The 14,332-nt window shown below is 38.2% G+C and overlaps 1 protein-coding gene across 12 annotated transcripts in view; it reads right to left on the bottom strand.

Moving 5' to 3' along the window:
* Nucleotides 1-14,332, bottom strand: part of NCOA2 (nuclear receptor coactivator 2) — a 259,553-nt gene that overhangs the window by 236,446 nt on the left and 8,775 nt on the right. For 7 of the 12 annotated variants that reach the window (XM_073330891.2, XM_073330883.1, XM_073330884.1 and 4 more), the window contains exon 2: nucleotides 3,409-3,488. The exons of 1 other annotated variant lie outside the window; for it this stretch is intronic. The gene's annotated coding sequence lies outside the window, so the exon portion shown is untranslated. Of the gene's footprint in view, nucleotides 1-2,851; nucleotides 2,970-3,408; nucleotides 3,489-6,985; nucleotides 8,017-14,332 lie in introns of those variants that run through there. 4 more of the 12 variants (XM_073330882.1, XM_073330888.1, XM_073330893.1 and 1 more) reach the window with 2 other exon arrangements.

The following is a 14,332-nucleotide window of genomic DNA, read 5'->3' as shown; positions in this document are numbered from 1 at the left end:
TCTACATTTATTATATATATATATATAGTGACACGGTCGGGCCAGATGGCTGAAGGAGAGTAATAGAAGGCAGATATATTAGCCCCAGGCTAAGTAGGTCCCTTTTCCCTGAGTAAGGTAACAGGGAAGGTTCCAGAACAATCAGGAACCTTCTGGAGACAATTAAGACAGGCTGATTAGAATACCTGCAGCCAATCAATAAGCTGCTAGAATCATTTAAGGCAGGCTAATCAGGGCACCTGGGTTTTAAAAAGGAGCTCACTTCAGTTTGTGGTGTGCGTGTGAGGAGCTGGGAGCAAGAGGCACTAGGAGCTGAGAGTGAGAACGCGGACTGTTGGAAGACTGAGGTGTACCAGCATTATCAGACTCCAGAAGGAAGGTCCTATGGTGAGGATAAAGAAGGTGTTGGGAGGATGCCATGGGGAAGTAGCCCAGGGAGTTGTAGCTGTCGCACAGCTGTTCCAGGAGGCACTCTAGACAGCTGCATTCCACAGGGCCCTGGGCTGGAACCCAGAGTAGAGGGCAGGCCCGGGTTCCTCCCAAATCCTCCCGGTCAGACACAGGAGTCGTCGACCTGAACTGTGGGTTCAGATAAACAGCCAAGCTGAGGGCTGCCGTGAAGCTCCAAGGCGAGCAAATCCTCCAATAAGCGCAAGACCCACCAAGGTAGAGCAGGAACGTGTGTGTGTGTGTGTGTGTGTATTCCTCTGATGATGGCTCTTTCTTCTGCAAATGTGTATATACTGTGCTTTCTTCAATATAAAAAGGTTGTGAGCAAAATAAGCAATATAATAAAAAAAACTTTATTCAAGGTCCATTATTCAGTCAGAATTTTATTCACTTATTAAATATTGGTTAAGTTAGTTTCCAGTTATCCCCTTATTTCCAAAATATTTTTCATTTAATTCATTTTAAACTAAAAAGTTAAAAGTAACTAACTATCTTAATGTAGTTACTTAAGAAAAGAGGATCTCAAACACAGGTGTTTATTTTATCACATACAATATTTCATGTTCCTCCAACACAATAAGCAGCTCAGTTGCACAGCATCTGCTCCCATGCAACACATCCACTGAATTTAAAGTGAGTTTTACATGTGTGAAGACTGTATACTCAGAACCAGAGACAGACTTGTATATTATTTAAACCTATAATTTATTTTTAAACAACCCTAACCCATTAACTTAATTTATATTTTTGCTATTCACAGTTTTTTAAAAAATAACTTTAATGCTTCAATAATTAATCTTCTTTGATTTTACAAGGATACCAAAGTGTTAAACTTATGGTATCACAATCATTTCCACATCACAAAAAAACAGAAAGGTCAATGCCCACTCCCAATGGCTGGAAATTGATCTATGGGATGCACCCGTCTAATCTTAACAGAAGATCACTGCTCAGAGTTTCAAATAAAGGTGAAAGACCTCGTGGTCACTGACAATATGCCCTGCAGAAAATTTCTTTCCTAACCCCAGATTAGGCAATCCTATTAACCCTGTTTGCGTGAAAATAACTATAGCTAAACATCTAATTCAACCTTGATATACCACTGGTGTACAAATAATTGTTTATTTTTCCTTGAATACTAGTAAACCAGATTTTTCTACTGCCAAAAACAGAGAATTCTGATCATATTTGGAGAAAAACAAAACTTCTCACTTATTTTTAAAGTCAAAGAAGGGTCATGTGTTCTTCTACTGCCTAGTTTGAAATATTTTTTTTCACCCAAATCTCTGTACATATGTGCAGATCCTCATATAAGCCTCTGCAAACTTCTAATTAAAGCACATCAAACTTCTTTGATCAATTAGTAGACTTTATTTTATTCCAATTTATTATACATCTTCTCCAGAATTTGTATATCCCTCTGGAAGTAAGGTGCTCATAAATGGTTGCAATACCAGGTATATAAATTATGCTACCATAGAGCTTTTTATTAATTGCAAAATACCACACATACTTTAAGGTTTTCACTTACTAATTGTTTTGATTTTTGAAATGAGGGAAAGCACTACTCAATGTTTAGGAAAACAGATGTATTACAGAATCTTCTCTTTCCCATCTATAGCGAGACTGTGATCTGCATATTATAATTATGCACATCAAATTAATAAGGAGCTTCCTAGAATATCACAGTTTAAGTTCTGCATTTTGTGTGCAATTTGTGGTATAATAGTTTAAATTAAGAAAGACAGGATCATGTATGTTTATACAATTAAACTGAATATCAGATTATTTCACAGAATGAGTCTGAATTAAGAATGATTTTTAATAAGACACAATAAATAGTAAAAAAAAAGCAAAAAAGAGGTAGCAGACAATGCCATTTAGTCTTTGTATATTTTAGTCTTTTCATTTATTGACAATAAAGAAAAAGTGGGGTTTTTTGTTTTTATTTTTTTAAGGAAAATTCTTTTGCTCTACAAAATTTGCTTAATATAATTGTAAAAGATGAAAAGATACCCGACACAGATATACATATTTTAGCCCGTAATTTTTCAACGTTTTGCAAACTGCTAAACACATTAAGAACCCTGTTACTTAGCATAACTACCTACCTGCATACTTAATATGTGCAAGTCTCAAAAATGCACATTTATAATTAGTCTTTAGTAAGTCATTCTACAACACATTAAAGGGAACATATTTTCTTGAGAATCCTGAAAGGGGTCTCACACAAAAAGAAAAATTATCTCTAGATTTTATATAGAATCTTTTAAATTGTTATGGAGTACCACTATTACGTTAAACAAGCCTATTTATTTATCTTCTGCTGCTAAGTTTTGTTAAACTACAAAATTATCATCATCAGTTTAAAACAAGCTACAAGAGGTCTCTTTTTACTCACTCTCAGAAGTATTATCCCTTCTCGTGAATGGATTCAGACAGGTATATCATTCCTGAGCAATTAGTTATTTGGTTATCATTATATTGGTTTCAGCCACAATGTACGTAGTTTATTAGTGCTGGTAGAAGGAAAGAGTTCTATTATTACAACACAACCTTTACTATAAAAAAGGCCACATCTGGAAAGTAAAACGTCCATTAGCTAGATGATAAAAGCATTTATTTGGTTTAATCTTAAAATATACTACTTCTTGAGTAGCTTCAGCATATATTTGTTTACTTTCTTTCCCAACACAGGACGTCACCCTGGATCCTACACTCTTGTGAGTAGTCTTTACATGAGTAGTCCAGCCAAAAATATTTTCACAATGAGCCTTTGAACATTTCTTTTCTTACTCGCATTGTATTAATTAGTTTGTATGTTATCTAAGACAGGTTTTTATGTCTGTGCCCTAAATATTCAGATCAAAACTCCTTATTTGATCATCAAATTCTCTACTGAAAGAGCTATAACTGTAGCAACAGTGTTTAAATGTATATAGTTTATAGATAACTCACCAAGACTCAGTGAGGCAGTCAAATCAGTTCTGTAGGTCGTGTGTGTGTGAGCTTCAGTACTCAGATACATCTCAAGTGTGCTATAAACAGAAGTAAAAGAGAAATGTTAGCCTTTTGAATAGAGAAACTGAAATTACATTAATATTGCAGTATGTTTAACATAATGTACTGATCATTAACTGAGAAAGTCAGCACTATAAACTTTGCAGTGTGATATCTGGTTCAGAGATCACTGTATAATTATGGTTTCAGAGGAGCAGCCGTGTTAGTCTGTATTCGCAAAAAGAAAAAGGAGTACTTGTGGCACCTTAGAGACTAACAGATTTATTTGAGCATAAGCAACTGCATGAATTACTCCATATACACACCATTCCCTTTACAGGAATTACTCCTGACTGCATGCAAACCCATGGTGATAGCAACCAATAGGTTAAAATTAATTTGAACTCTGTGTACTTAAATTTCTGTGAAAATAAGTCCAGGATAACCAAGATTCTCAGCTAGCTGCTCCTCACATATATCAGAACTTGAATCCTTTCTTAAAAATCAGAACCTGAAGCAGAGTTTACCAAATCAGTGTAGAAAATCTCCATGACAGCTACTGCTGCCTTTATTTGTTGGTCTGATTTGCTTTTTAAACAAAATTAGTGTCTAAATCTCTAAAACTAGGAACTATTATAAAAAAGCCTTTGAGTCCATATTAAAAACAAACTTCATGAAAATTATATGCACATTCATTAAATTCAGTTATTCTCCACTCTTCAAATTCCACTTTAAAGCAAACATTTCTGGCCTGAGTGACAGAAGCATTAGAGTTAGTCAACAAATGAAAAAATATGCATTTGGAGTAACCTTTAGATTCCAGGAGAACAGAAGACAACCATTTTTGTACCAAAGCAGTGCCCACTCTTTCAGAGAAGAGGAGGTGCAATATTCTTCTGGAGTGCTTGCTCATGTCCATGGGCGGCGGACGGAACCCCACTTTGGGAAGGCTAAACCCTGGCTCTGCCCCTTCCACTCTCACACCCCCTGCAGCCAGAGCCCCAAGACCCCCTTGCCCCTCCCATGGCTGGAGCCCCGAGGCCCCCTGCCGTGCCCCCTGCAGCCCAAGCCCTGAGACCCCCTCTCCCCTCCGCGGCCTAAGCCATGGGACCCCCTGCCTCTCCCGCCCCTTCCCCCACCCCCTGCAGACAGAGGAGCCCTGGGCCAGCCAGAGCCCTGGGCCCTCCACCACAACCTGCTCAGAGAAGCCCCAGGCTGGCTGAAGCCCCCGTAACCGCACCTCCCCTCCACAGACCCCAAGCCGCCCCGCGAAAATTCAAAAGCTCTTCTCTTCTTCTCTCTTCCAGAAGAAGAACCTGAGCTTTTGCTATGGCCCACACAGGTTCTGGGGCAGCTGAGAAGGCAGTATGTGCTACTCAGCATCCTGGGTTCATCAGTAATCTTCCTGGAGTCCAGGGAGATTACTAATGAACCTCTAGAGTGGTGCACGTATGTTCCTTCCTCAGTTCCTTCCCCCTCCCTCAGTTCCTTCTTACCACCAGTGACTGTGTTGGAACGTCTCCTTGCTTTGGAGAGCTTTCCAATCTCTACTGTGTTTAACAACTATATAAAATAAATTCACTACTAAAGCTTAATCAGTTTTGTTCCCTCCAACGCTTCAGCAGAGGCTCCCTATCCGATACCTTTCTCCAGTCTTGGTCAGGACTCCTGATATACGCCTTCCCACCAATTCTGCTCATCATCAAAGTCCTCTCGAAAAATCAAGATGGACATGGCACGGGTCATTATGATTGCCCCAGCATGGCCTCGTCAGCATTGGTTCAGCACGCTCATGGCCTGCCATTGCAGCCCATGGCTACTTCCCAGCCACCCGGACCTACTCTCGCAGGATCACGGTTGACTCCTGCACCCGAACCTCCTTCCGGCATCGGTGCATATGGTGAGCACACACACACCTACAATGGAATGGACATGAGCAACATATCTCAAGGAACAGTTACAAAAGGTAACCGTTTTTTATTAACTTCACTCTACCATCCACGTAACCTTTATAAACAGATTCTGTCTGAGGGCCAGATGACATTTGTACCCACCAAACAAACTACCAAAGAAGCACTTACACCAATACTATCCTTACTTCTCATTCTGACTGACAAGAAAAATGGAGGTATGAATTAAAGCTGCTCACCTATATTCTAAGATTTATGTAAGTCCTCTTCCCCCCCACCCCAAAGCAATCAACAACAACAAAAAAAGTGCTTTGAGGAAAATGGTATTTAGAGCGTAGGAAGAATTACATTCTTGATCATGGCCCTATTCGCTTATATACCTTTTAAAAATAAATTCTGTTAAAACTTCTTACACTCACAAGTGGCACATCACTCAGTAATTGGCTATTCTTAGACGCTACCACCAAGGAATAGAGGACAATCTGGACAATACATTTACATGCACTGCAAGTAATTTGGTAGGCGTTTTGGATACATACATTTCCACTACAGCATTTAAAACGCATGTTGGTACTACAGAACACAAATATGTGATACTTAGAGACTAACCAATTAATCTGAGCATTGAATGCATCCGATGAAGCGAGCTGTAGCTCACAAAAGCTCAAATAAATTGGTTAGTCTCTAAGGTGCCACAAGTACTCCTTTTCTTTTTGCAGACACTACTAGGGTGATCAGACAGCAAGTGTGAAAAATCGGGACAAGAGGTGGGGGTAATAGGAGCCATATAAGAAAAAGACCCAAAAATAGGGACTGTCCCTATAAAATTGGGACATCTGGTCACCCTAGACACTTCTACAGCTCCAGTCCTCAACCACTGAGAAAGCAGAAGAGAGTGCTGGATGCTGTCCCTAGAACCTAGTTAAGAAACTCCATTTTTCATAGAAGTGTTTCATCCGAAGGTTCTCTCTGTAGCCAGAAGGATGGTGTAGGCAGAAGAGGCTGTCTTCTCCACCTTCCCCTGAACACTACCACCAATCAGTCTCCCGACTTTTGTAGGAGATGAGGTCTGCTACTCTAAACTCTCTTCCCAGCGTCCTAGCTGCTATAAGGTGTGGGGTGGGAGAATACAAGGGAATGTTCTCCACTACTCTCCTCCTCCGAAGTCATTTTTGGGTCTTCTTCTCTTTTTTTAATAGATCCATAGCTATCTTCTTCTGCTGTTCACAGCAAAGTGAAATTAACCTGATTCTTGACAACATCACTGCAGCCCACATGGTTCCGAATAGCAACCGTGGAACTGACCAGTATTTATTAAATTCAATCTGTCCCATTTCGCAAAGCTATGAGAAATAACAGAGGCACAGGAGCTGTCTGTCTGAAGACTACGACAGCACTCTATTGGAAGGCTCACAAGGGGAAGGTTATCGTCACAACTTAAATTCTGCAGAAATTGGTCAGAAATTGTGCTTCAGAATAGAAATGTAATTGGTGCATTCAAGATAATTGAAAAAAATATGGAATTAGTTAATTTTAATGAAAAAAGTGTCAGACAGGCATGGAGACTGAAATTCTCTTGTTGGCCAGAGAATAGGTACTGTATGAACGTATTTGCACCAACTTACCCTCCAAATGTGTCTCAACTGCAAAATGGGTTGTAGGGAAGAAACAATTGCTCAGACGGAGAGAGAAGTTTAGCATCTCTGCACAGCCATTTCTTGACTTAGATATTGAATTGCAAACAAAGATGCCAGCGTCAATCGTAGTGATGGTTCTTGGGATGCAGAAACTTATCTCGAGAAAACCAGATAGAAACCACCCAATTCATATCAAACAGGTGACTCATCAGCTCTCAAGTTTGAATTTAATGTTTGTATTACAGTAGTTCTCAAAGGCAACAATCAGGATCAGGGCCCCTTTGTGCTATTATTACGTGTATATTGTAGCAGCATAGAGCCCCTGTCATGGACCAGGCTCCAACAGTGCTAGATGCTGAACAGACACAGAACAAGAAGACAGGCTAGCTACTGTACAAAACACATGAATAGACAACATCTGCCTTGAAGGCCTCACAGTCCAAGAATAGTGGTAAACTTTCAGTCACCAGTCAGGGCTGTATTTGAACTAGAGGTGAAAGATACCATGTCCTACTGAGTCCCTCTGCCCAGTCATCTAGTTATCCCAGGGAAACCTTTTTAAAGCTAAACAGGAAAACAAAATATAGCTGATATATCCCAGGTGTAGCCAATATTACACATTTTTATTATTTTGAACAACTCTTCCACTCAAACGGCAATATCCCTTCCATGCACAATGCAATTGCAATGGAACATCATCACACACCAAGTACATATGGCAGTACTGAAGGTGCATTTTCCTACATCTGTAGTAGGTGACCCACCAGTTAAGCAATTAACATCAAACTTCTATGTACTACTACTTAACTGAGAACAAGACAGTGAATGACTATCCCTCTCAGAAGAGATCCCCATCTTGAGTGGGCAAGCAAAGTGAATTAAATATTTCTATCTTTGGTCATATACATTTAACCTTCAGACTCTTGCAACATGAGCACTAACAGCAACACACCCTGACTGTACCTTCCAGGTATATGCAAAGATGAGCAATCAAAGGAATACCAAACAGCAGAACTGTAGCAAGGTCAATGAATATAGTCAGCCTCGATTACAAATTCTCTACCTCTTTACATCAAAACAACCTCAATTATGTAGATTTAAAAAAAACAGCAAAACTTATGTTAACATGTTTGCATTGCAAATGCCAGTACACGTATGTAAAACAAAAAAATTAAAACAAAACTGTGTAATTAGCGCTACAGTATCTTTACAGTAATTAAAGAATCAATAGGTCAGCCCTCAAAAAAAAAAAATCTTAACTTTTTGGCTGTAAAAAATTTACATATTATAGTCCTGTCTTTTATAGTTACAAGAAAAAAGATTTGAGTTAAATTTCATACTGGAAAACACTTTCAGAAAGTCTTGAAATAAATAAAAAAAAAGTCTATTGACCTATAGCATTCTCATAACCTTTTCCTTATCAGAGAATTTGTGCTGGAGACTCTGATATGAAAACAACAGATAAGCTAGCCTTTCATCTCTAAAGACACAAGTTCCATTTTGTGCATCAAGTGTAACAAGTAAAATGATTTTGATGGTCTACATGCATATATTTGTGGACATGTCTGTATAACACAAGCACTTAGTCAGCATGTCTTGAAATTTCTGTTGAGAGGCCCAAAGACAGAAATAATAGAGGTGCTACAGGGCAAAAATGAAGTATATTGGGAGACTTGCGTAGACAAGCTTGCGTGTGTCTCCCCATAAACTAGGCAGTATTGTCAGTCTCTCACTTCTGTGAGAACTAAGAACACATCCTCTTGAAACATTTTTTAAAAGAGTTTTTCTCTTCACAGGCCCACTTTTACCTCATCATGCTGTTATCATAATGATGAATCAGTTAGCTGGTGAGAACATCCATGACAAAAAGTTAGTGGAAAAATACGTTATTAAACTTATCCGCAGACCAAGATTCTCTTCTGAGAACGTTTGATTTAAAAGCAAGTATCTCCAATATCATTAGTAGGCTATAGGTAACTGACACACTAAACTGCTTTTTGTGGGAGTGTTTAAAATTAATATAGAGTGCACATTAGAGGTGCCGTATTGACCGCACTAAAATACTAAGTCCCATATTCACACACAGCAGAAATACAGCATGTTCAAATGTGCGAGCTACCATAACATATGCCTTAACTCCTAACAGGCAAGAAATTATTCCAGTCTCCATAAACATTCTTCAATCCTGGACTTCCGCATTGAACCAGTCACTAAGAGTGCCAACCGTGATATTCCCACTTGAAATCCCACCAAGAGCAACAACGTTTTACACTCAATAAAGAATAATCAAAATAACAAATCTCAGTCCCCAACACATAGGAATGTATTCTATCCAGCAACTTAAAGGTGAAAAGGCTCTGTGTGCTAGCACCTTTACATTTTCAGTTTGGTGCACATTATAAATTTTTTTTTCTTCAGGGTTCACACTGTTCTTTGTCCAGCCACATGCATCTAGATATTGTAAGAATGTGCAGTCCCGTGATTTCCATACCATCGGGCCTGCATTCCAAGTCTTACTGCTATTGCTTGGCTCAATGAATATGCAAATGCTAAATAAATAAATTGCTGCTCATAAGATATGTAAATTCACACTATGTTCTAAAGTTCCCTAATAGAGTATCATATCATCTGTACTATGTAGGACTTATGAATAAGTCAGCATCTTTAATACTGATTTTCCTCCTTGATTTATGATCTTTAAACTCTTTCCCTTATATTTATATATATAAATATAGATTTAATATTTTGGAGTATTATTTTAGCACATTATCTATTATATTATTTATATATTATATATTTATATCAATTATCTATTCCAGAGAACAAGTTTAATAATATACAAAAAATATAATTAGGCATTGCAGAGGTTATATTTTAACCGAAAAATACAAATAAAAAGGCTTTTCAGAATAAAAATTGTCTGAGTGCACTTAAGAAATAGTAACATTTTCTGTCACTCATAATTGCCAAAATGAGAACAATGCACAAATAAAATGATTATACTAATAAAAGATTTTGTTACAGAAGTCATTTAAGGAAATTCAAGACTGTCATGCAGTTGTATCATTTTATTTCTAAAGGAAAATACTCATGTAATGTTAGTATATTATGTGGCTTTAAACAATTAATTTATTTTAAGCTTTGATAAATTCATTATTGTTTTTTTAAAGGAATTTGTGCCAAAATGACTTAAAAAAATCTCTTATTTATTAGAGTAAGTCCTAATTCTAATGGCCTACAGTATATTAAAAAATAAACTGAAAAAAAAAGTCATAGCTGTGAACAAAAATTAGACAAGCTAGAATCAGTGCATATTCAATAGCTATTTTTCAAACTCTCTACTATCTCATAATAAATAATAATAATATAACCACCAACAAAATTACTTCAGTGAGAATACTCGTGGGAGTAACGTTGCATAATAAGTAAGTATTTGCAGGGATCCAGCCCTTGGTCCATAAAGGATTAAGTTTCTCCAATTAATTATTTTTGACCTTGCAAAAACTGCCCAAGACTGCCTGAAAATGGACACAACAGCTAAAAACCTGCATTATTTTTAATCCTGCACCCCAAATTTATCAAACTATATAGAATATCATTTTACATGTCATATTTCTGCCTCATGTGACTTGTAAACAGCTAAGCTACTGAATCATTAAATATAGGGTGGTGTTTGTGTAATGGAAATAGTGCTGACAAACCATTAACTGTAGTGAAACAAGTAGACAGCTAATAAAATACAGCTACTGATGAAACAAATATGAATTATCTTTTATCCAAACTGTACTCCATTTTACCACTTTGCTAAGATATTATTTACATCTGCTAAAAATACTGTTTTAATGCATAGCAAGTGTTCTGATAATTGTATTATCCACTGTTAAATCTGCAAGCTATTTGCTACCCTAAACTTCATTATCTTGACATCTAAAAGTCAAAGAATTCTTCTGTAAGACTGAAATTCCCAAGAAGAGAAAACTCAGATCGTGTCTGCAAGCACACAGTGGAATCACAGCTGACGATGCACATCTTCTTCTGGACGTCTCCATATGCTCAAGAGTTTTCTCCCTCTCTCCACCCTCTAGCCATGCATTAAGGGTCTTACTATCTGCCATCAGGAGCACAGCTGCCAACTTTCACATGGTAAATAAGCACCCCGACTTTCACAATAAGCCAAAAATCAAGCTAATCCCATTTCAAAACAAGGCCAAAACAAGCCAATCCCTAAGAACCCCAACACTCTATGTAACTAGATCCCTCCGGCCTGCAGTCTAGGACTGTGGTAGGCCCACTGTGTACCCCTGACTCTCTCCCCCTTTTGCCCCTGCTTGCCCCCGCCCCCGCTTGCCAGGAGCCGATCAAAAAAAAGAAGCAACAAGCAACAAGCCAAATAAGAAACTATCCAACAAGCAACTCACAAGCCAGTTAAGCCAAAAACAAGCCCAATATCTGCATTTTTTTCGTGGGTTTGGCATGTCTGATCAGGAGTATTGAAAATAGCGTAGTGAAGAGAGAAATGCACAGAATTTTGCAAATACTGCATTGAGACTGGATTGTATTTTTATTTTATTGTTTGAGAAGCCAATGACAGTAAAAGCATTAAGTATAAAAAGAACATGACAAACATGAATTTGATCCAACCACCCTTTTCATTATTCAATGCACAATCTTTTCCTCAGAGAACAAAGAGAATTTGTTTTTTATTTCAATTTAGCAAACACTGATTTAAAAAAAAAAAAAAAAAAAAGTAATGAACAGAGTTTCCTCACACCTCACATTTGAGCAACCCTGTAGTCTCAGGGATTCTCGTCTAGGATTCTTGCATGAGCTCCAGTTTAGCGCAGTACCACAGCTTCTGTCAATATACCAGTGACATCATCAACAAAGGAAAAGAGCAGAAGACAGTGGGCATTGTAGTAGCAGCTGTCTTTCTAAATGACTGTTATTCCTGCAGAGTAACTTGTGCTCGCTGCAGATGGAGCAGAGCCTCTTCCCTTTCATTTTAAAGTTAGGGGAAAAGTTGTGAATATCAAGACTTTACACAGTTTAAATCTACCTTTCTCCATAGAACTTCACAGCCTGTTTTATAAAGCACACTCTGCATCACAAATAGTGATAAAAACATAAACACCATTCTTTAATAACTCCCTTTTGAGTCTATAGCATTAGGGTAATTAATATGCTACATTAGATCTGGACAAATCCTATTGACCACACTTTTTTGTGTGCAAATGATCTTTGACCATTTTCTCCTTATATATCATGGCTCTGTGTTTAACAGCTTCAGCCTCCAACTACATTATCTTATCCATCAGCATCATGCTTATAAAAAAAATACCAACCACTCCTTCCTCAAATACCTGAGTTTCAGGCACCAAAGACGGCAGCACAGTATACTAACGAACCCAAAGGGATTTACAAACTGCCTGTTTACAAAAGGGCCTTCATGGAGTGCAAAGGCAGTCATGCAACATTTGGACTATACAGATTCCTTTCTTTGTAAAATAAAGGCAAAGTCTAACCTAAAGCTTCAGAAAATAGGAAGTTAAGGGTTCCTCAAGGTTTTTACTTGAACAAGCAACCACAATAATAAATAGTATAATCCACAAGATGATTAGGCCATGTTTCACCCCACATTAATAAATAACTCACTTATTTAAGCATTTATGAGATTGGAAAGAAGATACTTATTTTGTTTAAAAAAAAAAGTTCTGTTCTAAACATTTCTGTGGTCTGACTCCTTTTATAAAGGCTTGTGGATGAGACCTTACATCACCAAGATTGGTTGCATGGACATTAAAGATACCATGGCACTCTTCATAAACAGTAATTTGCCACAGTATCTTTGGCCAAGCTTCCTCTTCTCTCTGCTCACCCACTAACGTAGGTATAAGTGGAATTAACCCCTATGATCCACTCCCCAGGAATGGGAGTGGGGAAGGGTGTCAGAACATTGTATTATATACATATGCACTCCCCATGTGTGATACCTTCACTGTAGTCCATCAGCCAAAAGCTGTTGAAGTAGGGCAATAACACAATCTAATTTTGGTCAAGTGACCGACTGCTTGCCATTCACATTGGTCATGAATATCTATGCAGCTGTGTGAACATAAGTAGACAACAGAACATCCTTGAGGAGAATAGGCTCGATCTAGGGTTGCCAACCCTCCATGATTGTCCTGGAATCTCCAGGAATTAAAGATAAATATTCAATTAAATATTATGTCATGTGATGAAACCTCCAGGAATATGTCCAATCAGAATTGGCAACCCTAGCTCAATCTGACATTATCCAGAGCTGGTGCTAGCCCACAGAGGCCCCTAAGCAGTAATATTTCCCCTTACCCCCGCACAACACATACTTAAAAAAAAAAACCAATAGGGGTCCCCTGGAGCTGCTTAGGGCCCTAAGCAATTGCTTAGTCTGCTTATGCCTAGTGCCAGCTCTGACATCAATGATATCAAACATGGACACTTCAGAAAAAGCTGGCCAATATAGCAGGCCAGCAATCCTTCAAAACTGTTGGGATTGCCTCTCATTATGTTTCCCACCTCTGCCATCAAGTGGGAGACAACCAGGAAATCAGCTGCTAGAGTTGATTTTATATAAGGAGTTCAGCAGATAAAAATCCAAAGATAAAACAAATGATGACAGTCTCCAGAGACAGTAGTAACAAAAAAACAAAAACAAAACTGCTTTCAGGTAAAAACAGTTCCTTCATTTGGGCAGACTACCCTCAGATGAGGAAAATCTCTGACTGTTTCTCTTCTTGGGCAATACTGTATTGCTATAGCTCTCGACATATTTGTGTAGCGAGAGCCAAACTTCAGAATGTCATGACATTTTGCTAGCCCAGAATAAAAATCTACTTGCCTGCCCCTTACCAGAAAGAAAAGACAAAAAATCCAAAAGACAACGATACCTTTTTTTTTTTGGATGGGTGAATAAAGTATTCACCTTCAGCAAACAGAACTTTTTAATAGCGGAATGCATGTACATAGAGGGGTGTTTATTTGTATACATACTTTGGATAAAGGTAAATATATTAACATGTGCTGAGTGTCTGATGTTATTAATACTTGGTGGTTGCTAGCAATCTTGTTGATTTTTAAACAAACAATTTCTAAGACTCCAATAACCTTAAGCAGGCTTCTTGCCTATAGTAAGAGAGAGCTGAACTTATAAATACACCTACCCTTCTCTGTAAAGAGGAGTATGTGGTTTCTATGCTAGGGAGAAATATTCAGGCCCATGAGTAGTTGGGCACAGAGACCAGGCTCCAATTACGCCTCACACAGGAATCTGTGGAAAGCAGAGGTACAAGGGGGCTC

The sequence above is a fragment of the Lepidochelys kempii genome, chromosome 2 (genome assembly GCF_965140285.1).
Source record: "Lepidochelys kempii isolate rLepKem1 chromosome 2, rLepKem1.hap1, whole genome shotgun sequence".
Lineage (NCBI taxonomy): Eukaryota > Metazoa > Chordata > Testudines > Cheloniidae > Lepidochelys > Lepidochelys kempii.
The sequence above is the reverse complement of the archived record's forward strand: the minus strand, read 5'-3'. Positions and strand labels throughout refer to the sequence as shown.